The following is a 25182-nucleotide window of genomic DNA, read 5'->3' as shown; positions in this document are numbered from 1 at the left end:
AATTAACAAACGATCTTTGCTTGTTCCTTACTAATAACATTCGTCAACATAATGAGCGACGAACACAACCGATGTTACTGCGCCAAATGCTCAGCGGCAACTAAACTAAAGAGAATAAGAATACGTGTGAATTGAGTCTGCATAATTGTGCCATTATTTGCCGATGTCTGCTTTAAATTGATGGCACGCTTGAATGGCAAAATGAATGACTGCTTTTCCTTTGTTTATCAAACAAAAAAAAAATTTCGGGCGTCACTTTGCGTCACGTTGGCTCCTATTTACAGCTGTCGTTTTATTTCGCTGCAGCAGCTGTTGTTGTTCCAACCAATAATTGTTGCTTCTTACTAACACACATATATATATATATATATACATTTTATCTCCTTTACTATGTGCCATTTCCTATGTGCCGCACCCAGATTGCTGTTGTTGTTTTCTTGTTTTTTACTTGCAACTCCTATTCAAGTAATTGGTTTGTAAAAAATTATTACAATTTTCTGTTTAATAACAAAAAAAAAAATGTCAATAAATTGGTTGCATATTAAAATTTAATTGTTCGCATGCAGCGCAGTTTAAAAGTATTTGCTGATGGATGGTGAATGCTGATTGTTACGACAAAAAGTATTGATTGACAGATAATAAAAAATGGCACACAATATTTTAATAAGCCAGTGGTACTTTTTATGATGCGAGGAGTTTAGCGAGTTGCAAGTACGAAAAATAGAATGGCGCAACTTCAATGTAACAATACAGTCTAATTCTAAATATTCTCTCGGAATTTTCTTTTCGCGAATTTTTTTTATCCCCATAGAAAAATTCCTCCAATTATATTCTCCTACACAGACAAGTTAGGTATAGTAAGAGGGCTGGACATCGGCAGAGAAAGTAATGAATCGACATCTATTCCTTCTCATCCAGACAGCTTTTGCAGAGGGAGCTTGTCGGTATGCGCCACTGTCGGTGCATTGTTTCTTTCTTATTCAAACATGGCCAAAAGGATCTTGAGATCTTGCAATCATCCTGGTGGCTTCAGTCCAAAGAAGAGAGAACATAGCCCAGCTCTGCTCGTACGTAGCTGTCCGGCTCGCTTCTATCCATTTCAGAAATTTTTCTGACCTGCAAATTCATCCCCTCCAATATCGCTATGCCCTCGCATCCAGCAAAGGGAAAAATTTAGGTGCCTTATGGACGCCAGCGAGGCTTGACACCTCTGCACGTTCGACATTACATTGATATCTGGGACCGTACTATCCTTGAGTAGTTTGGCTGCTCTCTCTTTGGCATATATTGTAATGCCCCTACCAATGTCTAGGTCGTCCTTCCATTCCTCCCTTCAACTTATTAACGATTACTTGTTTTTAAGTATATAGAATAGTCATAGTAAATTCGCTATACTTTGCTGAAGTAACCCACTCACTCTCCGACTTTTTGTCTACTTTATTCAAAGCTTTACCTTATGTCTCTTATTAAGTAAACAAGAAGTCAACACTCGGTAACCGCAGTAAAATGTAAACTTGAAAAAGGGGTTCAAAATCAGTGAGGCGCGCTCATCATTATGTATTCATTACGTATCCTTAGAGATGGGTATCTCGAGATCTCTGGGTCCCGATAACACCCAACACAATTCGCATGGCTTTAAAACCAGTTTGGAGTAAGAAGTATATCGACTGCTGAGTGAAATATTATGCTATCACCCGGCTACCAGTTCGAAAACGAAACTATTTTAGAATATTTTTCAAAAACGTCCTTTTTAAAATTTGTTGCAAAAACGCCCTATCTCGGAATAAGGGTGCAAGCATTTTTTTCATTAACGCCCTTCCTAATGTCAAAATGTATCGAATGTATGTTCAGGTAGTGAGAATTTGAAACAAATTCTGGAATAGAAGTTTATCAAAGGTTCTATGTTATAAGTCGTTCTCCAAACGGCAGCTGAGATAAGGTTATATTCCGCTTAGCAGTAGATAAACTTGATATATTTTATAAATTTGTGCATTTCAGTTTTGAGTTGACATACAAAATGTTTTAAATGTCTTCCCGTCAGCAACCATCCCAGCCTACGGTACCTGTGGGTATCACACAACCATCTCTAATTGCTCTCCCATAATTGTATTCTCACGTACACTGGTGGCAAAAAAAAGAAAACAGATGCATATTCGATATACTTCCGGAATAAGCATTTTCTGTCACATTATGGATATCCCGCGAAAATTCTTAGACAAAGTCAATTAAAAACTAATTGAAATTGTAAGCGAACTTTAGCTGGAATGCACTGAAATCGTCTGCAGGTAAATCAGTCGTACCGACTCCTTAACCTATGCAGTGTCTTCTAGGCGAAGGTCTATGCCATAGGGAGAGCGACCAAGCTGCTCAAGCATAGTACGGTCTCAGACATCATTGACAACAGCCAGGCCGCATTAAATGCATTAGAATCCTACGTGATAAATCGGATATCATAAGCGGAGCTGTCGAGCGTGCAAAAGCCACCTAAATGTCTCTCTCTGCTTGGTTCCAAGGCATATCCATATTGAAGGGAATGCATTTGCAGATGAGATAGCCAGAAAAGATTCCGAAATGGACATAAGAGAAGCAGATAGCTCCGTATGACCACCGCTGGGTTTTCTTCAGAGGATAGTCGAGGAATACGAGATTAGAGCAAAGGACTTGCTGTGGATCAACCGGTCTCGAGGTACTTAGAGCGATTTTTGGATCAAAAAGCAAATAGCTTCCTTCTTGAACTAAGCAAATTTACAGTGAGAATAATTACCGGTGTCATTACAGTTCATTGCACTATTGCACCAATGCTCCGACATGTGACTTGTCGATGCTCTCTCTGCAGAAGCTTTTTGGATGAGGAGGAGTCGATTCATCATTTTATCTGCCTATGTCCACCACTGCAAGCAAGATGACTCAGATTTCTGTGCGCACGGTTTTCCGATAGTTTGACAGAGGTTAGGAAAGTGTATCTTTCGCTCCCTCATACACTCAGACTAGGAAGTAATCTGGTTGGACGAATGTGCTGCCACCCAATACTCACTGAATGCACTCACAATGGGTTAAAATGTCTCTCAAGTTGTGAGGAATTTCATTTCATTTCATTTTTATTACAGCTACAAAAAAGTTAAACTCGAGTAGCTTCTAAGCTGTCTGGGAAAAATTGAAATTCTAAGTTCACCGTTACATTATTCTTACCCACATTATATTAACCGTACTTAAGACAAAAAAACGAAAAAGACCAACAAACTTCAACTAACTGATATAATTCGCACGCAAACATTTGTCTTTTGCAGTCGCATTTGAGCTACTGTCAGCCAATTCAATTCAACTTCCATTACCCGCACAAAACCCACCAAGTACATGCATTCAAATGCATTGACGTGCGACCGAGTGAAGGGTTAACCTCACCAACTGTCAAGCTACGTACGTACATACATAATTCTTCAAACATTGTTTTATGTCAGGTTCATAGACGCTGCTTATTTTGTGTATTACCTGCAATTTGTGACAATCGAACGATGCAGAACAGTGATGCACTTGAGAGCTTCGGAAAACTATTCGGCATTCCTGAACATGTCATGTGAGCGCAGCGATAGTGATTCAATAAAGCAAGCAGTGAGTCAATTTTAGCTTGCACTGCAAGCCATTGTGAATCAAACTAAGTGTGATATCTTCTGCATAGACGTCAAAATTCCAAAGTGATTGGATCACCTGATTTGTAATTGACTATCGCTGTCTCATTCTGTATCTCTTTCTATCACCCGCTTAAGATAGCTGGCCCTATGCGCCGCAATATTGAACACCCTGTCAAAGCGTTAAAAAGTAGCCATACTGAACATCCTGTCAGACAGTTGGCAGATAAGATATCACAGTTTGATTCACAATGCTGCAAGAAGTAAACATCTCATGCGTGAGTTCTATGCCCAAAAATATGTAAATCAGGGCTATTCATTTCATAGCACAATTGTGCCCTCTCAATTCACACGCATATGATTCGCTCTGTCGTCGTTAATTGGGTTATGCGGCAGTTACCCACCGACGTGTGCCGTATGTAAGGCCGTTTGTCGTACGAAGCACGTTTGACCGAACTCTCAAGCCCGTAGGAATCAATGTGTGCGTCTGTGTACATGTACATAACATATTTGTGTGTGTATTGTTTACAGATAAGCACTGTTGCCATTGACCATTTTGCATGTATGCTTATGGAAACATCACCTTTTTCCAATTTAATTTTTGATATTGTAAAAGGCCGGAATACTATTAAATAAGTATAAATAGATTAAATATTTATAACCAGCACTTTTACATAATTATTTTAAAATATTTCACAATTTTTCAAACTTTAATTAGGTGTTTTTGCATAAAATTGCAAACGGTCAAAAATTAGCGCACAAAAGTTTACTAGGCAACTCTGTCTAGTGAGAGAGCGATCAGCTGACACGTTCTTACGGAAAAAATCAAAATTGTTTTGATTTCTACGTTCCGGGCTACGTACGTACGGGCGTTGCACGTCGGTGAGTTTTCGTCAGCTGACACGACCTATCTTATGAGTGTGCAATGTAACCGAAAACTCACCGACGTGCAACGCCCGTACTTACGTAGCCCGGAACGTATAAATCAAAACAATTTTAATTTTTTCCGTAAGAACGTGTCAGCTGATCGCTCTCTCACTAGACAGAGCTGCCTAGTAAACTTTTGTGCGCTAATTTTTGACCGTTTGCAGTTTTATGCAAAAACACCTAATTAAAGTTTGAAAAATTGTGAAAATAATTCGAAATAATTATGTAAAAGTGCAGATTTATATTTATTTAATATTTATATTTATTTAATATTAATTCCAGCCTTTTACAACATCAAAAATTAAATTGGAAAAAGTGGATGTTTCCATAAGCATGCATGCAAAATGGTCAATGGCAACAGTGCTTGTCTGTAAACAATACACACACAAATATGTTATGTACATGTACAAAGGCGCACACATTGATTCCTACGGGCTTGAGAGTTCGGTCAAACGTGCTTCGTACGACAAACGTCCGTACGTACGGTACACGTCGGTGGGTAACTGCCGCAATAGTCGTCGCTTGGCGTAGCAACATACATAGGTGGTGGGTATCGGTTGATTGGTATCAAAATATGTATGAAAAATTATGCGCGATACATATACTTGTTGTTAGCTCATTGCTTGCTAGTAAGCGACTAAATGAAAAATCAATTCACCCGCACGATCATCGCTACGATTGCGCTCTCACTAATACAGGTGCACTTTCAGCTTTGAATAGCCCTGATGTAAATACATACTATTACAAAAATCAGTAGCGTTTGTATTCTTAGCTCTGACTGCGTTGTGCACCACTGATTCAGAGTTAACGTGACAGCAAAGCAGGCGGCTAACAGTCAAATTTATATTTCCCTATACACCCATTTTACTGTTGGGTCTTTCATTAAAAAAAAAAAAAATCAATCCGCTATATGAAGTACGCAGTTAGTGAAGGTAAAACCACAGCAAATAGGGGGACTCATGTAACCGTATAAATGCCTTATAAAGTGTGTAAACGTATAAATTTATCTAGTTTACGCACGAGCTGTCAAATTTTGTATGAAAAATCATTTACACAATTTGTATAAATTTACGCGCACATTTCATTGTGTAAACGCGGTAAACTCAAAGGAATGCAACCTTGCAGACATTACAGCCGGCATTTTCATCAGAAATCTCCAACATCAGCAATTAAAGGCGTTTTAGTTTTGATTTTTCACTTCATCTTTTTTTTTTGACATTGTATAACAATCAAAAAAATTTTTTTTTAAATAATACAGCTGAAAAACAATCAAGTTTATCAAGAGTATTACTAGGTGCGTTCATATAACCGCGTGTGTAAATGGATATAATTTTACACCTTATAAGTTTATATGCTATCATGAGTCCCCCTAATATTTTTCCACGCTTAACTTGACAGAGAGTGCATACATATTTTAAGTAGTTTTTTGTTTTGTTTTTGGCCCTTTTATTTTATTTGATTTTTAGTCGGAAATTGTGGTAAAAACTTTTGACATTAAAATTTTGTGCAGAGAGTGCGTGATTTGCATTGAGTACATGGGAAAGTGGGGTAAGGGGTTAGGCAAATTGTTAACATTAATGGTTGTTTTATTTACATATGTATGTAGGTTTGTTGCCTCAGTTGTGTGGTTTGGCAAATTGTGTTCATGTTTGTGGGTATTTAGTTAGTCATTTGGTGGCGGCGAAAAAATGCATAGGTAAATATTGAGGAAAATTAAAAGGATTATATTTTATTGCAATTTGTTTAAGTAGCTAATAAATTTGTGTTAATTAAATAAATAATTTATTAGCCAATTCAAAAGGCGTAATAAACTTACATTGATTCAACAGAGGTGAGAAGGCGACCACCTAACTAGACCACTCCGCGATAATCGATTTGAGGGCTATCTGGAGGACTTCATCAACAGCGTCTGATCACCATAAAGTTCAGCTGCAAGCGGGCTTCTGTCTTGGATCAAGCGGCTCGTGTATCATAAATGCCTCATCTCGGCTGAGGGGGTTGTTCGTTGGGTTTGGCACCCGCCATGTAAGATGAGCTCCAATGTAAGTGCTCATCAAGCCTCGCATAGAGGGACAACTTTTTTTGATGACGACCTCGGCAAACATTTAAAGGTTTATGATTTAAGAGCATGCACCTGGATTGCACCTTCCCAAGTTGATGTCCTCGTAGAAGCAAAAGCCGACATCACCGCCATTCAAGGAATGCGACTGATGAAGCAAGAAAAAAACAACGATTAACATTTACTGGAGTGGCCACGTAAACAAGCGCAGTTTCGATGTTAGATTCGTATTGGGAGAGAGACTTTGTCGCCAAATACTGACGTTCACATCTGTGCACGAATTCCAAGCCGCTATTCGAATAAAAACTAACTATTTTTTAATATCTTATTCATCTGCGCCCATGCTCTCACGGAGAAGAAGGGCGCAAAAAGGGTGTTTTTCGCCCCATAGTCGGAAAGTTTTGACATAAAGAAGCCTCCACACTGAGGCTTTATCAACAAACTGTGAATGATTTCGCAACTTGACCCTCACACCTCCTCTCTGAGAGCAAAAGTAAACCCAATGGAATCCAGGAGCATTTCCGCCGAGGAAATCAATGATTACAGGCGACCACGGAAAAACCATTGCTACGATAAAGAATGCCACGTTGCAACCGCTCTAGAGGGCTACCTTAAAATTGAACGAAACAAAGAGAAGAGTATGGGAACGCATTGAAAATGGGAGCGAGACGCCTTTACAGGAAGAAAAATTGGAGGGAGAAAGGCGTGAGTGACAGGAGCTTGAGCTACTAGCCACCAGGAATAACGCTCGCTAAGTGTGTCAAAAAGTTCGGTGACAGACGGAAGGTTTTTAGCTCAGGGAAAACTGCTGTAAAAACGCAAAAGACGACCTAGTAACCGATGTCCAAAGGGAACAGTTGTCTGTGCTCCTAAATGGAGAGAGCGATGAAAAGGCCAGGGAGGTCGATGAATTGGAGCGCACAATCGATGATGATGGAAAAACCCAACTATGACGAAGGAAGTAAGTTTCATACAGGATGACCTTATATCGTGCGATATATTTGAGTTGATGCTAGGGAAAATTATACTATTTGCAGAACTTTCAGTGTTTTTGCGCCTTGGCAACCACGCCACTGTCGGCAGCTATAATTTCGAAATAGTAAAAGACTTCGTTTTTTTGGGAACCGGCATTGACACAAACAACTACATCAGCTTCGAAATCCAGCGAAGGGGCAATTATAAAGTGAGGTCCTCTCGGGGCAAACGAAAATCATGCTCTACAAATTACTTATCGTGCCCTTCCTGCTATATGGAGTGTTCGAGAGAAAAGTTATTTGAGAGATTTGTGGTTCTCTACGCTTTGGTGATGGCGAGGAACCCGCCTATGGAAGCTGAGAAATAGGGCGGCCCCACTCCGCTGGAAGGACGAGGTGGAAAACGATTTAGATGGGCGCCAGTAAACTCGAAGAAGAAGCGACTAATGCGTCTTGTTGAACGGCCATAACTGTTAAAACTTGTAAGCGCCAATTAAGTAAATGGGTGTAACTTTCTCAAGGCTAAATACAATCGATACGAATTTTGTTAATAAAACAAATCAAATCTAATACTAATGTCACTAGGTTGTATAATTCGGTTAAGAAGTATCAAATTGATATCTAAAATCTCAGTCATCCCACTTCACAACTTCAATTAATTGAACCTTGTACTATAGCCATTGGCATTGAAATAAATTTTGTTAAATAAAAAATGTCAATTAATAACAGAGTAGCCAACCGTTTGTAGTACGAATGTAATTTTTTTATGTATGACTGGGTATATATCAATTTATTGTTTATTTATTTTATAAGTAATATGATGGGAAATAACTATTACTATATTGATTGTCGTTGAATTGAGCCAAAGTATATATGTAGGCAAATATATTTCCAATTATAGCCGATCACGATTGGCATTGCAGGCGACAAATCGACGCTTGACATAAATACAAAATTGTCTATACAATGGACGTTATTTTTCGTCGACAAGTTTGCAATTGATATGTTGAATACACACCGAGTAGCATAGGTTACAAACACACTAAGAGGCATACATGCAATAAAAGACAGAGCGATATCTCTTGGTTGAATTTTTAAACCATACTGTAGCGAGTTCCAGGAAGTTTTTGATTATTCTGAACCTCCCGTTGTCGTTCGAATCGCTGAACTGTAGAATAAGTAACTCATAATACTCGGTATACCAAAATGTTCCTTATTTACAACACTACTATGGTAGTTGGATTTCACAATTAAATTGCACGCGTACTTCACTTACAACTGATTGACCATCACTTGGACTACGCTGCTTTTTTACTCTCAGTTCGCCTCGCTCACCTAATTCTCCCAGGGTTTAGAGTTTTCGCGAACAGCCGTCTCGAATAGTTGCTTATTTATATTTCCTTTCTGTATCTTATATTGGCTTTAGCTTCTTATATGTACATATATGTATCTTTAGGTTATGTAAGGTCACATGCGTATTAGGTGCTGTTTACATGCTGTGAAGTGTTCTCTGTTTGTACATGTATATGCCTTGCTGCTAATGTAGTCAAGCATTTATTACTAACCCAAGCATTTATGACGCCCACGGCGAGTATCGAAGAAGGTACAATGATAAGCTATATGAGCTTTACGCAGATATGAAGATAGCGAATATAAACCCAAAGGTTTCGCTGTCTAGGTCATGATATGCGAATGGACGAAGACACTCCGGTCAGGAACGTTTTTCAGTCGACGCCGCAGTTTGTAAGCAGAGGAAGGGGAGACCTTCACTGAGTTGGAAGAAGCAGGCGGAGGAAGCCTTAACCATTGGCGTCATTTATCGCGAATAGGCCAAAATTAGGCGGTTAAGCGCCAAGTAATGATGATGATGATGAGCCTATCTTGCTAATTAAATTCACATAATCAAATATTTTTAGTGAAATTTTTCAGTTTTTTTCAGAACAACAATAAGAACAACTGTAAAGTATGCCACAGATCGCAGTGAGAACGTACTGACAGTTCAACTGCCAATGACCGACAAGAACACTCTCGGGTAGAGAGCATGGAAATATAACTGTTATGATTATCCCAGATATCAATAAAATTTTCTTTAATATTCGTAAAGAGAATTGATAAACCTACTCGAAATCGGTGGGTAAGTGTATTCTTTTATCTTATTTTTACTATTGCTCACCTGACAAACACCAATGCATTGAGGGATTTGTCGGTTTTCTTTTAATGTATTGGGACGCTGGCTAGACAGGCTGCAATTAGGTGCTCTTTCACTCAAAGTATAAGGTATGTTCTTTTAACTGCCCGATGTTGCCCAAAATAGTCAGTTTTTTTCTTATTTAATGTGCAACAATCTTTGCATGGCATTTATAAGTAGACAAGAAATTTAAGCAGCATTGTTTGTCTATAAAAAATGTCAAAAAATAATTTGTGTGACTTCGCAAATAAAAAAATGTAAATTCAAAATTGATTATTATCAAAAAAAATTTTGGTGGAAAATATTAAATAAGCAAAATTAAAAAAAAAAACTGAAGACAAGCTTGCCGTAAATTACAAAATTGGGTGCCGCATTCAATACTTCACTGTGCTTTGTTGCATTTTTTCTTTTTTTTTTCAAAATTTTCGTTTGCATTTCAAGCAACTGAAATTTGCAGGAGTGTCATCATCATGAGCAGCAGCAACAACAGTACCATCTTTAGAATGTTTATGCACTTGCAACACTGTGACCTGTTTGCCATGCCTTTGTTGTTGTCAGTGTATTCATCTTTTAACCCTTCCCTCATTCTTTAACCTGTGTGCACACAAATCGATTGTTTGACTTTTTATTGACCTGAGCTCGTACGAGTTTTTGAATGCTGCCTTTGTTACATGCCTCTGTGGGTGTGGGGTTGAGTGTCACAAGTGCAGATTGCGAGACTTTACAAGTGTGAAATGTGACATTTAGTAAAGATTTAGGCATTTAAAGCCCATTTCGTCAAGGGTATATACGAAAGTCTTACAAAGTTAAATGTCAAACGATTGTGTAAATGTATGTAAATATTATAAAAGTAAGGTAATTGAATATATTTTGTTATGCAGGTAGGTTGTTGTTGTTGTTCACCATATCTAATAGTTCGGTGCGATCAATGAAAAACTGTCACAAATAGAAACTTACGGGAGTCCGAGGAAACTTGCAGTTTCAACATGGCTGGACCAAAGAGTTAAGGGTATTAGAGGTGCTTATTCCACATTGCGCCTGAAAAGGTGGTTGGTGTCCTGTGGGGACACGTTACAAGCGGGACATGCATTGGTTATTTCGGGCTTGATTCTGAACAAGTAAGAGTTTTATCTATTACAGTATCCAGATCGAAGTTGAGCTAATGTGAGGCGCGTCTCACTTGCGAGGTGCTTTCCACAACTGCGAGTTCATTTCGGTATTTGTCTTTGAAAACGTGGTTCACCGGATTATTGTTGGCATAGTAATCCGACGACTTTTTGTGGATGTCTCTGCAGGCCTTTTCATGTGCCTTTTCTTCACACGGCTAAGCTCTTAAGGGCCGGGGTTCTTCATAGTGCTTATGAACTTTTAAGGTCACTGGGAGGTGGACCTCTTCAATCAGATGTCTGTTGTTATTCCCACGTTTCTGGGCATTGAACCGAAACTGTTCTTTCAGCATTTCATTTATCTCCTTTGTGGAGAGTATTCTCACCTCACTGTGTAGATGATGTTCAGGAGTGATAAGAACACATCCCGTGGCAGTTCAGAGCTCATAGTTTTAACAGGCCTGTAGTTTTCTCCACTGTGTTTTATTTTAGGCTCGTCGACCATATTGGGGACGCTTAGCGTACAAGCGGTAGGCCAATTGCTTTATGAGTGGTTATGAGCGTTTATTTGTCTTTGTCACAAGTGCTGCCGGCAAGGGAATTTAGAAATATTTTAAACGCCTCTGGACTTTGGGTACAATTGCGGCTGCATGCTCGCCAAAATGTAGGTCTGATCGAACGTCATACCCAGTATTTTTGGGCATAGGGCACAGTTAGCGTAATGCCATCGACGTAGATATCCAATATAGTCAACATTTGCTTTGTCCACGTTGTAAATAAGGTCTTCGAGGATTTGGTCGGTGATATTGTCAGATTTCGCGTGGTGAAAAAATGGAAAACTAGGGTATAATAACCCCATGCAGATATCTGTTTAGTGTTTTTAGACATATTTTCAGATTTTCTATTCTAAACATTAAATAATTTTTCTCGCCACTGTATTTTGTTTTAAGTACAAAATATCAAAATTAACACGTTTCGGGTTCTTATGACGCACATAAAGAAAATAACAACAGTTGCGCATATTTAATCAACGTGTCCAAAACCCAAAACACATTTATCATAGAAGTGTGACGTCTTTGCTAAGTTTTCTCGAACGGCACGTTCCTCTGGCACATGTTTTAGTTAAAGTAACCTGCTCTCTGTCTCTTTAAAACTTATATATAAAGTTATGGCTAAAATGAAATGCAAAATGAAAGTAAAAACAACGTAATAGGCGAAAAACTTGGGACCATAAAATTTTTGTATAGGGACATTCCATAGTGAAGGGTGAAGCATTTTGACTCTACTTTGACTCAAACTTAATTAATCTCTCTTTAACGAGTACTTATCAGAGTTTTGAAATTTTATTGTTAAAAACGCGAATAGTCATTTAATATGACGCTAAGGAAATGTAAAACTTAGGTGTGAAATTTATACGAAAAATTGACTTTTTTAAGTGTGACGGGTAGGATTAACAATTCACTTGCTTAGTAAGTGAATAAAACTTTACAATTTCAGACAAACTATAAAAATATTCCCAAAAAAATTGGCTGTTTCATATGTTTTAATGAGAAACTAAGATCCAAGGTACACATTAAACTTGTTTATTTAACAAAGAAAAACTGAAAGCTCATTTAAGCTTGTGACGGCTGGGACATGTTGCATTGGAAGTACAAAATCTGTGAGTAAATATTAAATGACTGCTTCGCTGTAACTTAGTAAAATAGATGACGGTGAAGACTGAAAATGGTACTCTAAGCATGTTATTTTAGAATATGAATGGAGGGTCCTTGGCAGGCCATTCTTTTTAGATAATGGAAATATCAGCTTCAGTATCCCCCTAAAGTGAGTAGGGAAAGGAAAATCCTTCGAAACCCTAGGACGACGGTCTGGCGCAAATTCCTGAAGTATGTAGCAGGATGGTTAGGGAAACCTAAAGATGTTAGCACCGTAAAAGAGTTGAAGGAGTGCTACAACTTCATATGAAAGGCACTGACAACTGCACATAACTCAAATGATTCAAGGTAAGAGCAAAACCGCCACGGTAAGGTAAAAAGTTCAGTCTTCTTAGAGGGAAGGAAGTTTTTAAGGTGACAAAAGTTGCGGAAAGCGATGAGTGCTGGGGAGAATATAGAGATATGTTGAAGACAAAGAGGGTTTCATGGAATAATTTCTGTGCAGACATAGAATGATCCAGCAAAACGGCGAGACTGAGGAAAGTCCTATCTAAAGAAGATACAGGGGAGGGACTGATAGACAAAAGGATGACGCGGCATGGTCATGCAGCAGTGAAGAGTGCCACTTAGCACACACTTCCAGCAGCAGTTGATGCGGAAGAATTGTGTAACAACGACTACACTCATAGTACGAAGCGAGATGTACAAATACCAAAATTTAATGGGCAATAAAAACGTTTACCAAGTCTGTAACATGGCTTAGAACAATCTTTGAGGATTGCATCAAACTGAACCACGTCCCGCAATCTTGAAGAACGTCTCGAGTAGTGTTCATACCGAAAGCGGAAGAACCAGTCATCTGCAACCGAACAACTACTGGCCTATTAGGTTGACATATGCTCGCGCAAAACTATAGAGAGATTAATAGATGTGTATATAAAATCAAATATGAACGAGGAATTCTACTCTTCAGCACAACATGCTTACACCAAAAGCAAGTCAGTCGATACTGCATCGCACAGCGTCGTAATGAATATAGAGAAAGCCTTGGAATGCCTGAAATATGCCCTAGCTGTTTTTCTGAACATTGCCGGATTTTGAACAATGCTTCGGAATGAGCAATCATAGACTCAACTCAACTCTACTAAAGTGCATCCGGCCTCATGTTAAGCCTCATGGGCATATTAAGCATGATGGGCCTCATGCTAAGCTGCAGAATGATTACGTTGCAATGAGGTCTATGCGAGGCAACAAAATCTGTAAAAAGAGGAACGCCGCGGAGTGGAGTTTTATCACCAATGCTTTCGACGCTGATTATTCTACAATTGCTTAAGCGATTCGACGGAGAACCAGTGAAACTTACGGCATATGCAGATGACATTTCAGCGATCATATCCGCCAAATGCCAAACAACAATTAGATCTCATGGACCAAGCATCTGGAGTTGGGTTAACCGCCAACGGGAAAAAATCCATCTAGTTAGTATTATTTGTTAGGAAATATAAGGTTCCTAATTGTACTAAGCCAAAGCTTGGAGGGGAAGTCCTACAATTAAAATATGTAAAGACGAAGCATATGTGACCCGGTCTATGAAAAGGTGGCTTATGACTCAAAAAAAAAAAAAAAAAACAGCTGTTTACGATTTCTTTTTTGAGTCATAAGGCACTTTTTCATAGACCGGGTCACATATACCAATATAATAATATTCGAAACAATCGTTTTATTTACCAGTGAAACATTTTAAATGAATTCGAAATACTGTAAAAAGATAAATACATAATTAAAACAAATATGTATTGTGCTTTTTGCCCTAATTGGGACAACGTATGTATAACAAGTAAGGAAGGTTAAGTTCGGGTGTAACCGAACATTACATACTCAGTTGAGAGCTATGGTGACAACATAAGGGAAAATAATCATGTAGGAAAATGAACCGAGGGAAACCCTGGAATGTGTTTGTATGACATGTGTATCAAATGAAAGGCATTAAAGAGTATTTTATTAGGGAGTGGGCCATAGTTCTATAGGTGGACGCCATTTAGGGATATAGCCATAAAGGTGGACCAGGGGTGACCCTAGAATTTGTTTGTACAATATGGGCATCAAACGAATGGTGTTAATGAGTATTTTAAAAGGGAGTGGGCCTTAGTTCTATAGGTGGATGCCGTTTCGAAATATCGTCATAAAAGTGGACCAGGGGTGACTCTAAAATGTGTTTGTACGATATGGGTATCAAATTAAAGGTATTAATGTTGGTTTTAAAAGGGAGTGGTGGTTGTTGTATAGGTGGTCGCCTTTTCGAGATATCGCCATAAAGGTGGACCAGGGGTGACTCTAGAATGTGTTTGTATGGCATGGGTATCAAATGAAAGGCATTAAAGAGTATTTTATGAGGGAGTGGGCCATAGTTCTATAGGTGGACGCCATTTAGGGATATAGCCATAAAGGTGGACCAGGGGTGACCCTAGAATTTGTTTGTACAATATGGGCATCAAACGAATGGTGTTAATGAGTATTTTAAAAGGGAGTGGGCCTTAGTTCTATAGGTGGATGCCGTTTCGAAATATCGTCATAAAAGTGGACCAGGGGTGACCCTAGAATTTGTTTGTACAATATGGGTATCAAATGAAAGGTGTTAATGAGTATTTTAAAAGGGAGTAATCCTTAGTTCCATAGGTGGACGCCGTTTCGAGATATCGCCATAAAGGTGGACCAGGGGTGACCCTAGAATTTGTTTGTACAATATGGGCATCAAACGAATGGTGTTAATGAGTATTTTAAAAGGGAGTGGGCCTTAGTTCTATAGGTGGATGCCGTTTCGAAATATCATCATAAAAGTGGACCAGGGGTGACTCTAAAATGTGTTTGTACGATATGGGTATCAAATTAAAGGTATTAATGATGGTTTTAAAAGGGAGTGGTGGTTGTTGTATAGGTGGTCGCCTTTTCGAGATATCGCCATAAAGGTGGACCAGGGGTGACTCTAGAATGCGTTTGTACGATATGGGTATCAAATGAAAGGTGTTAATGAGTATTTTAAAAGGGAGTAATCCTTAGTTCCATAGGTGGACGCTGTTTCGAGATATCGCCATAAAGGTGGACCAGGGGTGACCCTAGAATTTGTTTGTACAATATGGGCATCAAACGAAAGGTGTTAATGTGTATTTTAAAAGGGAGTGGGCCTTAGTTCTATAGGTGGACGCCGTTTCGAAATATCGCCACAAAGGTGGACCAGGGGTGACTCTAGAATGTGTTTGTACGATATGGGTATCAAATTAAAGGTATTAATGAGGGTTTTAAAAGAGAGTGGTGGTAGTTGTATATGTGAAGGCGTTTTCCAGATATCGACCAAAATGTGGACCAGGGTGACCCAGAACATTATTTGTGGGATACCGCTAATTTATTTATATATCTAATACCTACCAAGATTTTAAGGGTTTTTTTATTTCGCCCTGTAGAACTTTTTCATTTTCTTCTACATAATATGATAGGTGTCACAACCATTTTATAAAGTTTTTTCTAAAGTTATATTTCACTTCAATAAAACAATCCAATTACCTTACCATGTTTCATCCCTTTTTTCGTATTTGGTATAGAATAATGGCATTTTTTCATTTTTCGTAATTTTCGATATCGAAAAAGTGGGCGTGGTCATAGTCGGATTTCGTTCATTTTTCATACCAAGATAAAGTGAGTTCAAGTAAGCACGTGAACTAAGTTCATTAAAGATATGTCGATTTTTGCTCAAGTTATCGTGTTAACGGCCATGCGGAAGGACAGACGGACGACTGTGTATAAAAACTGGGCGTGGCATCAACCGATTCCGCCCATTTTCACAGAAAACATTTAACGTCATAAAATCTATGCCCCTACCAAATTTCAAAAGGATTGGTTGATTTTTGTTCGACTTATGGCGTTAAAAGTATCTTAGACAAATTAAATGAAAAAGGGCGGAGCCACGCCCATTTTGAAATTTTCTTTTATTTTTGTATTTTGTTGCACCACGTCATTACTGGAGTTGAATGTTGACATAATTTACTTATATACTGTAAAGATATTAAATTTTTTGTTAAAATTTTACTTTAAAAAATTTTTTTTTTTTAAAGTGGGCGTGGTCCTTCTCCGATTTTGCTAATTTTTATTAAGCGTACATATAGTAATAGGAGTAACGTTCCTGCCAAATTTCATCATGATATCTTCGACGACTACCAAATTACAGCTTGCAAAAATTTTAAATTACATTCTTTTAAAAGTGGGCGGTGCCACGCCCATTGTCCAAAATTTTACTAATTTTCTATTCTGCGTCATAAGTTCAACTCATCTACCAAGTTTCGTCGCTTTATCTGTCTTTTATAATGAATTATCGCACTTTTTCGATTTTTCGAAATTTTCGATATCGAAAAAGTAGGCGTGGTTATAGTACGATATCGTTGATTTTAAATAGCGATCTGAGATGAGTGCTCAGGAACCTACATACCAAATTTCATCAAGATACCTCAAAATTTACTCAAGTTATCGTGCTAACGGACGGACGGACGGACGGACGGACATGGCTCAATCAAATTTTTTTTCGATCCTGATTATTTTGATATATGGAAGTCTATATCTATCTCGATTCCTTTATATATGTACAACCAACCGTTATCCAATCAAACTTAATATACTCTGTGAGCTCTGCTCAACTGAGTATAAAAATAAAATCTAACCGAAACAACAAGTAAATAATGCAAACGGGGAACATTGTTTGCTATAACGGTAAATAATTGTTGTTACCAACAGTGTGACTTGCATTTTGTATATTTTTATGCCTTTCATGAAAATGAAATGGTATATTAACTTTGGCATGAATCTCAAAATTGTAAGTCCTTAAAGGAAAATAGATAGATCCACGATTAAGTATACCGAAATAATCAGGATGAAGAGCTGAGTTGATTTAGCCATGTCCGTCTGTCCGTCTGTCTGTTTGTATGCAAACTAGTCCCTCAATTTTTGAGATATCTTGATAAAATTTGGTGAGCGGGTGTATTTAGGTGTCCGATTAGACATTTGTCGGAATCGGCCGGATCGGACCACTATAGCATATATCCTCCATACAACCGATATTCAGAAAAGGAGGATTTTTGTCATATCTTCCTCAATTTATCAGATTGAAGATTCAAGCTTCACCATATGTTTTCGTAAATTGCACATATTGTTGTCTGAACAAATGGATAAAATCGGTCGTATATATAGTATACATCCCCCATAACAGATTGTTCAGATAAGAAACTTTTCGTAATTACTGCCCCATTTTAGGAGCTAGAGGCTTCAAATTTCAACGACTGCTTACGTATATATCATATATTGTTGTCTAAAAAAATCATAGAGATTGGTGGTATATATAGTGTATATATGGTGGTATATATAGTATATATATATATTTTTTTTTTTTTTTTTTGCAATATCAGCCCCATTTTAACAGCTAGAAGCTTCAAATTTCACCAAATGCATACGTATATAGCATATGTTGTTGTCTGAAAAAATCATAGAGATCTATATTATATACGCCATATAAACCCCCTTTTTTACGGCTAGAAGCTTCAAATTTCATCAAATACTTACGTTTACGTCATATATTGTTGAAATACATGATTCGTAGTCATAGTTTTTACATGCAGACCACAAAAAACGTGAAACTTTGCTTCCTAATACAAAGTACCCACCTATTTTTTTGTTTTATATTTATCTTAAAAATCGCGTGGGTATGTACATGTGTTCACTATATATTTCTTATCTTATACAGCCGATTATTTGGAGATTACGAATGGGATAAGATTATTGTTCAGCCCCATTCATGAAAGGTATGAGGCACAGCCGAAGACAGTCCCGTCCTTACTTGTTATAAACTGTTTTTGTTTTTCGAACATGCTTTCGTCTATTGTTCTTTTCTGGATATTTTTCTATGTACACCAGCCAAAGTATTTCAAGTGTCACCACGGACCGCTACATGCACCGTGTTTTAAAAAAAAAGTGGTTGAAGCAAAAGCATAACGATAATATCAATAAAACAGAACAAATTTGAATAGTTCATGTGTTTCTGGCAATTAGATGGTTAGTGTTCTACCACAGTGGATATTCAAATGTTGCATATGTAATAAAAAAATAAGTATATATGTGTGCCAATATATTTCGGTTCCGCCAAAAATGTTCACCTTATATAATGTTAATTTCGTTAATATATAGACGTGCAATTTATTCCATGCCCTGGCAGTATTTCTGGTTTACGACGCCCAAAAAATGGTGTCCTAAGTACGTTAGAATCTAGGTAAGAAACTATCAACAATGCCTGGATTTGAGCTGATTCAACATCTGGTGTGGTGAAATACTCTCGTTGAACGCATGTTTTAGTGTATCGTTGATAACGAACATACACACAAACTGCTTTTTTTTATGTCATTTTTGCTTAAACAATTTTGGGTAAGAAATATATCAGTCGAGTGGTTCAATGTTGATTTGTAATGGTGTAAATACAATTCTTAAAATTAATTTATTAATTTAACACATTTTAGCAATTTGCTAAGCCTGTGCTATAGATTTCTTCACATTATATCGAAATTAAACATCTCACATAGCTTCAAAATGCATAAAACCATTTTTGAATCGGAGCTTTCAGTGTGGAGTTATTACATTAAATCGACATTTAACGACTTTATTTTATAAGATGAATCCATTTGGTGTGAGTCAAGTATCATTGGAAACTCACTATTATGAACAAAATAATGCAAGTAAGAAAAAAAAGCAAAGTGCACGCAACGATTGTTTCGAGAATCTCACGAGGAGCCGAGTTCCCGAGCCTCGAAATTCGCCCTTGTGCTAGAGAACATGCAGAGGAATGGGGAGACCACCACTGATTTGGGAGTGGCAGGTGGAGGAAGACTTGTACACTTGTACTCTTTTGGTGCTCTCAAGAACTGCGTCAGTTATCGTGATACAGGCATAGCTGGCGTGACTTGCGTCAATTAATGATGATGATATTCGAGAAGAATTCGTAAGCTCTGCTTTTAATCTATGTTAAATTACTTAACTTAGTTTTGCGCCTACTGTTATCGTTCCAATCACTTTACTGTCAAATAAATAAACGAAAAAAGTTTTGTATATAAAACGCTACCTATCAACAGCACTTCTATGGTAGTAGATTTTCACAATTCAATGTATTGGCGTACTTCACTTATAACGTTTTTAAATCAAACTGACTGAGGGTTTCTTAGCTTGCGCTGCTTTTATACTCTGAGTTGACTCGTTCGCCTATTTCTCCCGTGGTTTTGACTTTTCACGAACAGCCTTCTCGAATAGTTCCTTATATATTGCTTGTTTCTGTATCTCATATTAAACGTTGCCTTTTATGTATATATGTGTATCTGAGTAATATATGCTGTACATCTCTTATTCTCTGTTACCTTGTATGTATATGTGCATGTGGCTGTTTGCTATTTCATCTCCTTGCCTTGCTGTTTTTGTTCGTTATCCCGCACTCATTACTGGCGGCATAGTGACATTTCGAAACAGCTTATATTCGCCACATTATTATCCGAGCAAGCAGCGCTGTCTCAGTTTTTCTTGTACCTACGTTTTTCGCAGGGGGTGAACAGCACATTACTGCATAAATACCTATGTATAGACAAAATTATCTATACCAATAGAATACCTACATATTTATGTACTGGAAATCATACAAAACTTAAAAACTTTGTTCAGCAATGAGTGCATTGACCACAGTCTGCTGCCAAACGACTGGACTACCGGCTTAAATACAAATATACTTATGTTTGTGTCTATTCATAATTTACTGTCCCAGTTTTTTTTTTTTTTTTGAAGGGTGCTTTTGACCTGCTTCATTTCTATTTTTTAAACTTTTTTCTGTTTTTTATATATTTTGTCTACTATTTTCTGAATGACCGACGTGTAGAACGCGGCCAATGGAACGCTTTAGGCCAAATCAAACAGATATATTTATATGTACGTATGTAAGTACTTAAATACCTCGATGTGATTGCTTTAATTTTTTCTCTATTTCAATGTTTTTGTCGCTGCTTGTCTTGTTGTCGCTTTCGAATGCTAATTCCAGAACAAAAGCCCTTCACTTGGGGGGGCTAATCCGCTGTTTTTTTGTTGGTCAAACCTTAGCAGATTTCGCGTGCTTGCGGGTGCTTTAGACACAAGAAAAAGGTATCAAATTGTTGCTTGTCATTGTGTTATTAACCTACTGAGAGAATTTTGCAAATTTTGTTATTTATACAAATTTTCTCTGGTGGATTTGTGTCAATTCAATTTCTTGAGTAAATCACTGGTATATGAGAACATTGATCGGACGGAGTCGTTGGGTTATGTTATACTTTCTAAAGAAATCAAAATATTATTCCTAAGATTTTTACCCTTGTTGCATTTATTTATCGTTCACCAAAAATTTTTAAGTCATGTCATTGCCAAATATTTTTTTATGGTTGATAATGAAAACTTAAGCTTTGAAGTAGCATGGCATAAAAATTTTGAAATTGTCAATTTAATGGTCAAAAAATTTACCGAGCGCAGAGTGCTTTCGTGATTGGCACTGACGCTTTTCAACAAACTAAGTGCATCACTAACATACTACAATGACAGTGGTGTGTAAAATTATAACAGTTATTTAAGTAAACGTGACAGAAAAATAGTGTTTTCTCTCTTAAAACACGGTAATACAGAAACCGATATTACACTTGAAATAAAGAAGCCAACTATAAGCATTCGCTTATTTGAAATTTGAACTTTTGGGTTAAATGTTGTGGCGAATATAAGCAGTTTCGACACGTCACTATCCGCAGATTGCCGCACACGTGAACACAGCATTCTAAGAGCGCAGACGACATTACTCACACATATACATAGAAAACAATAGCGAATATGAGATGCAGTAGATGACAGAACAGTGTAGACAGTATAGACAGATGGGAGAAAAATGCCACCGAGGCAACTGAGAGTATGAAAGCAGCGCAGTCTAAGTGATGATCAATCAGTTTGATTTTAGCACGTTGTTAGTGAAGCACGCGAATGATTTCAATTGTTAAGTTCTCCTATCATAGTAGTGCAGTAAATAAAGCACATTTTTTATATATTTAAAGCAAGAGCTTATTTATTCGACAATTCAGATTCAAGCGATACGAGAAGGCAAAATCTTTCGAAAATTTTAACCGCTATATTGATTTTGGGTCTAGTTTTTGAGGTTTCAAACACTTTTAAGGGCATGCCAAACTGTTATTCGAAAAAAAGCTGAGACTCAATATGTTTGCTGCTTAAATTACACACCTCACTGTATACAAAAATAACTTGTAATTGAAACGATACTTTGAAGAAGCCGAATTTCAAAGACACCTCTATGTAGTACAGTGGTGTGGGCGAGAGCTTCAGAAAACTATTCGGCGTTCACCTACATGTCGCGTGAGCGCAGCGATAGAGGTTCAGTAGAGCAGTGATCATCAAAATCGGAAGTGTGACGGTATGAGTGTTACCATCGTAGTGGTGTCAGTGTAGTCGTTAATTAACGAGCAACGAGGCAAGATATATGCACGCATAATTGTTAACGCTCAATGCAAACAAACAACAGCCTCCTTCAATGTTGCTTTAACGCTTGCTCAGCGACTACTAAACGAAAGAGACTAATAATATATGTGAAGTTGGCGCGAATAACTATTTCACTACTTCAAGACCTCTGCAGTAAACATCTTATGCGTGAACTCTGTCCTCAAACCTTCCCTTCTATGTGCGAACACATACTACTACAAAAAAATTTTAGTCCGAAGCTCTTCCGGCGTTGTGCACCACTGATCTAGTACAACAAACTATTCGATACTTAAGCTCAATTGAATATTTCACACGATAAATTTATGAGTGTTTGGTGTTGCTTATTTGCCGCTCGTTATTTATTGCTAGAAATGTTTGTATGTAGCGTTTTGTTTTTTCTCATTTGCTCTAAATTAGTTACTTTAGGTATTTGCCATTGACTTTTATTAGAAGAGAGGGTCCCAAAAATGGTTGTCGCTTGAATTTTGTTTGCCTTCAATAAATCACTGCCGTTAATTGAAACTTCCTTTATTTTGATTGCAGCCAATTTTGGAAAGTACGCCTTTAATAAAATTTTCAAAGTTATTTAAATTTGTTGAACATACTCACACATTATACTCTTTCGTTTGCTGTGGCCATGTGTGGCAGGGTATTAATATTTTTAATTTTAACGCATGAGATTTTGAGTGTCTGTATTTTATGTGTATATGTAGTTTCTAGGTCAGCACATGACCTTGAATGTTTTCCCCATTTTGGTTTAAGTTGATTATTTATCTTCTTTAATGTAAATAAAATTAAAGATCCTAACTTTCTTACAGCAAATCAGACGATCTACTGTGCCGATTGTTTTGAAATGACATATATCTACCCCTTATTTACATACAGCCACTCCCAAGGGAGGTGTATTATCCCCTCTACTATGGAACCTAACGGTGTACAATTTATTATTGAAATAAGAAAGAACCGGTTGCCACCTTAGAACTTACACCCATCTAAGAGCAACCGGAAAACATCAGGTGAGCTACTGCAGACAGTGTTAATCCTCATAGAGTACTGGTCTCTAGGAAGACTGGAATGGTTCTATCCAGCAGTTGCTACAAAACACTACCACTGAAACCATCGAAATTAAAGGAATCATGGCTAGAACTCTCACCCGAGGTTAAATACCTTGGAGTTATTTTAGAGAGTAAATTTAACTGGAACAAGCATATCGAGGACAGATCCAGAAAGGCCACAATCGCTCTCTACGTCTACAAAGCGGACGTTAATAAAACTTGGGGCTTGAAGCAACACATTGTGCGTGGTTGTAGGCAGAGATCGTCATTCCCATTATAAACTATGGCGTTACGGTGTGGTGATCGGAATATACAGCACATTCAGCAGTATGATTATAGTACAGCAGTCAGCCGCAATGCTTGAATCCCTCCGCACCTACAAAAACTTTAGATATTATGCTTAAACACCTTCAAATAAGCCTGTATGATAAGCTCCAAGCGAGTTGTAGTGCGGTTAGACTGAATGTAGTTCTGCCTTGCGGTGACATCAAATTTGTTCATCGAATTTACAAAAACAAAAATACATGGAATTTTTATTTACGTCACCATGCTGCCACACATACATGTACATTTTAATACATAATGAGGCAGCACAGAATATGAGATGCAGATATGTACGGCGCATATTACTCAGGCATCCACACACATATACATAGAAGGCAACAGTGAATATGAGATGCAGAGATGTATATAGCAATAAATGCGCGTATGACCTTTATACCTCAGATATACATGTATGTACATAGCCAAATCCAATATGAGATACAGAAACGTGAAATAAATGAGCAACTATTAGATAAGGATATTTGTGAAAAGTCTAGATCCTGAGAGAAATAGGCGAATGAGGCAACTGAGAGTATACATTTTTCACACAACCTGAGCTTACTGATTTTATATATGATTTAGCAACGAAACCAAAAAATTAACTTCGCATTCTTGGTTTGGAAATACAATGCAGGATCGTCTTGCAAATAAATTTGTGCACTTCAAACTGGAATATTAAAAAAAATTTGCAACCGGGTATATGATATTCGAATTTTCCCGAACTTAGCTGTTCCAACAACTATCTGATTTTTTTATCTTTCTAAGAAGTCAGACCGAAAGAAGCCCCATGCTGACACACTTGAATTTTTCCACAAAAAAAGAAGTAAAATATCAAATAAGAGTAGCTGAAATGCTCACTTAATATAAAGCAAATGTACTTCCAATGAATTCCAAATTGTTTATATTTCAGTGCGCAATCAATTAATGCGTGTTGAAAGGTATAAAAAAAAAAAAAGCAAAATATTTACAATTTACTATAAAGCGTAGTATTAGTAAAGCATTAGTAAATAGCAAACAAATTAAAACAAGAAATAAGTCTTGTAAATAAAAGAAACAACTGCTTTAATATTTGTATGCTTGAAATATTTTTATTTTCTTGTAACATCCCTTACCGGATGCAGGGCGGACCAGTTGGTAGGCACACTTGTGCCAACAGCGCTGATCAAAGACTGCCACTATTTCAGAGCCACTTATGATTGAACCACTTCAGAACGCGGTCAAAAAGATTAAAGAGAAGAAGAGTTGCCATTTCTTAGTACACCACACTGTCAAAAATGTCAGTTGAAAGCATTGTGATAGCACAGGACTAAAACTTTTTTTTGCGAGTTTCGTGAAAGGAAAGAAATGCTTTATGTACTGGCCAGGATACTTAAGCTTTACTGCGAGACTCTACGTTTGTAGGACTCCCATTCTTCATGAAAAACTACTCACAAAGACCCAACCTCCCACGCTAAGCATTGCACTTCGAATAGGGGTTCGCGCTATGTGAGCTCCCTGACTACGCTCACGCTAATAGACAAGGCATCCCATTTTCTCGTTTGCTGAGTAGTATATTTCTTATATATGCGCTGACCGTATCCGATATGTCGTTTCGGCAGGGTATGTTATTGATGACATTGCCTGGGGATAGGTCGCCGAATATATTTTCTACCCACTTTCATTATTCGCTCGCATTCGTCTTATTTTCCACAATAC

At 37.6% G+C, this 25182-nt stretch overlaps 1 protein-coding gene across 9 annotated transcripts in view; it reads right to left on the bottom strand.

Annotated features, from left to right (window-relative positions):
- Window positions 1–25182, bottom strand: part of Dyrk2 (Dual-specificity tyrosine phosphorylation-regulated kinase 2) — a 296262-nt gene that overhangs the window by 97857 nt on the left and 173223 nt on the right. The window contains exon 1 of one of the 9 annotated variants that reach the window (XM_067765269.1): window positions 9760–9900. The exons of the other annotated variants lie outside the window; for them this stretch is intronic. The gene's annotated coding sequence lies outside the window, so the exon portion shown is untranslated. Of the gene's footprint in view, window positions 1–9759; window positions 9901–25182 lie in introns of those variants that run through there. 9 annotated transcript variants of the gene reach the window in all.

This window comes from Eurosta solidaginis, chromosome 2, assembly GCF_040869045.1.
Source record: "Eurosta solidaginis isolate ZX-2024a chromosome 2, ASM4086904v1, whole genome shotgun sequence".
In the NCBI taxonomy this organism is placed as follows: Eukaryota; Metazoa; Arthropoda; class Insecta; order Diptera; family Tephritidae; genus Eurosta; species Eurosta solidaginis.
Note: the sequence above shows the minus strand (reverse complement) of the source record. Positions and strands in the feature narration are given on the sequence as shown.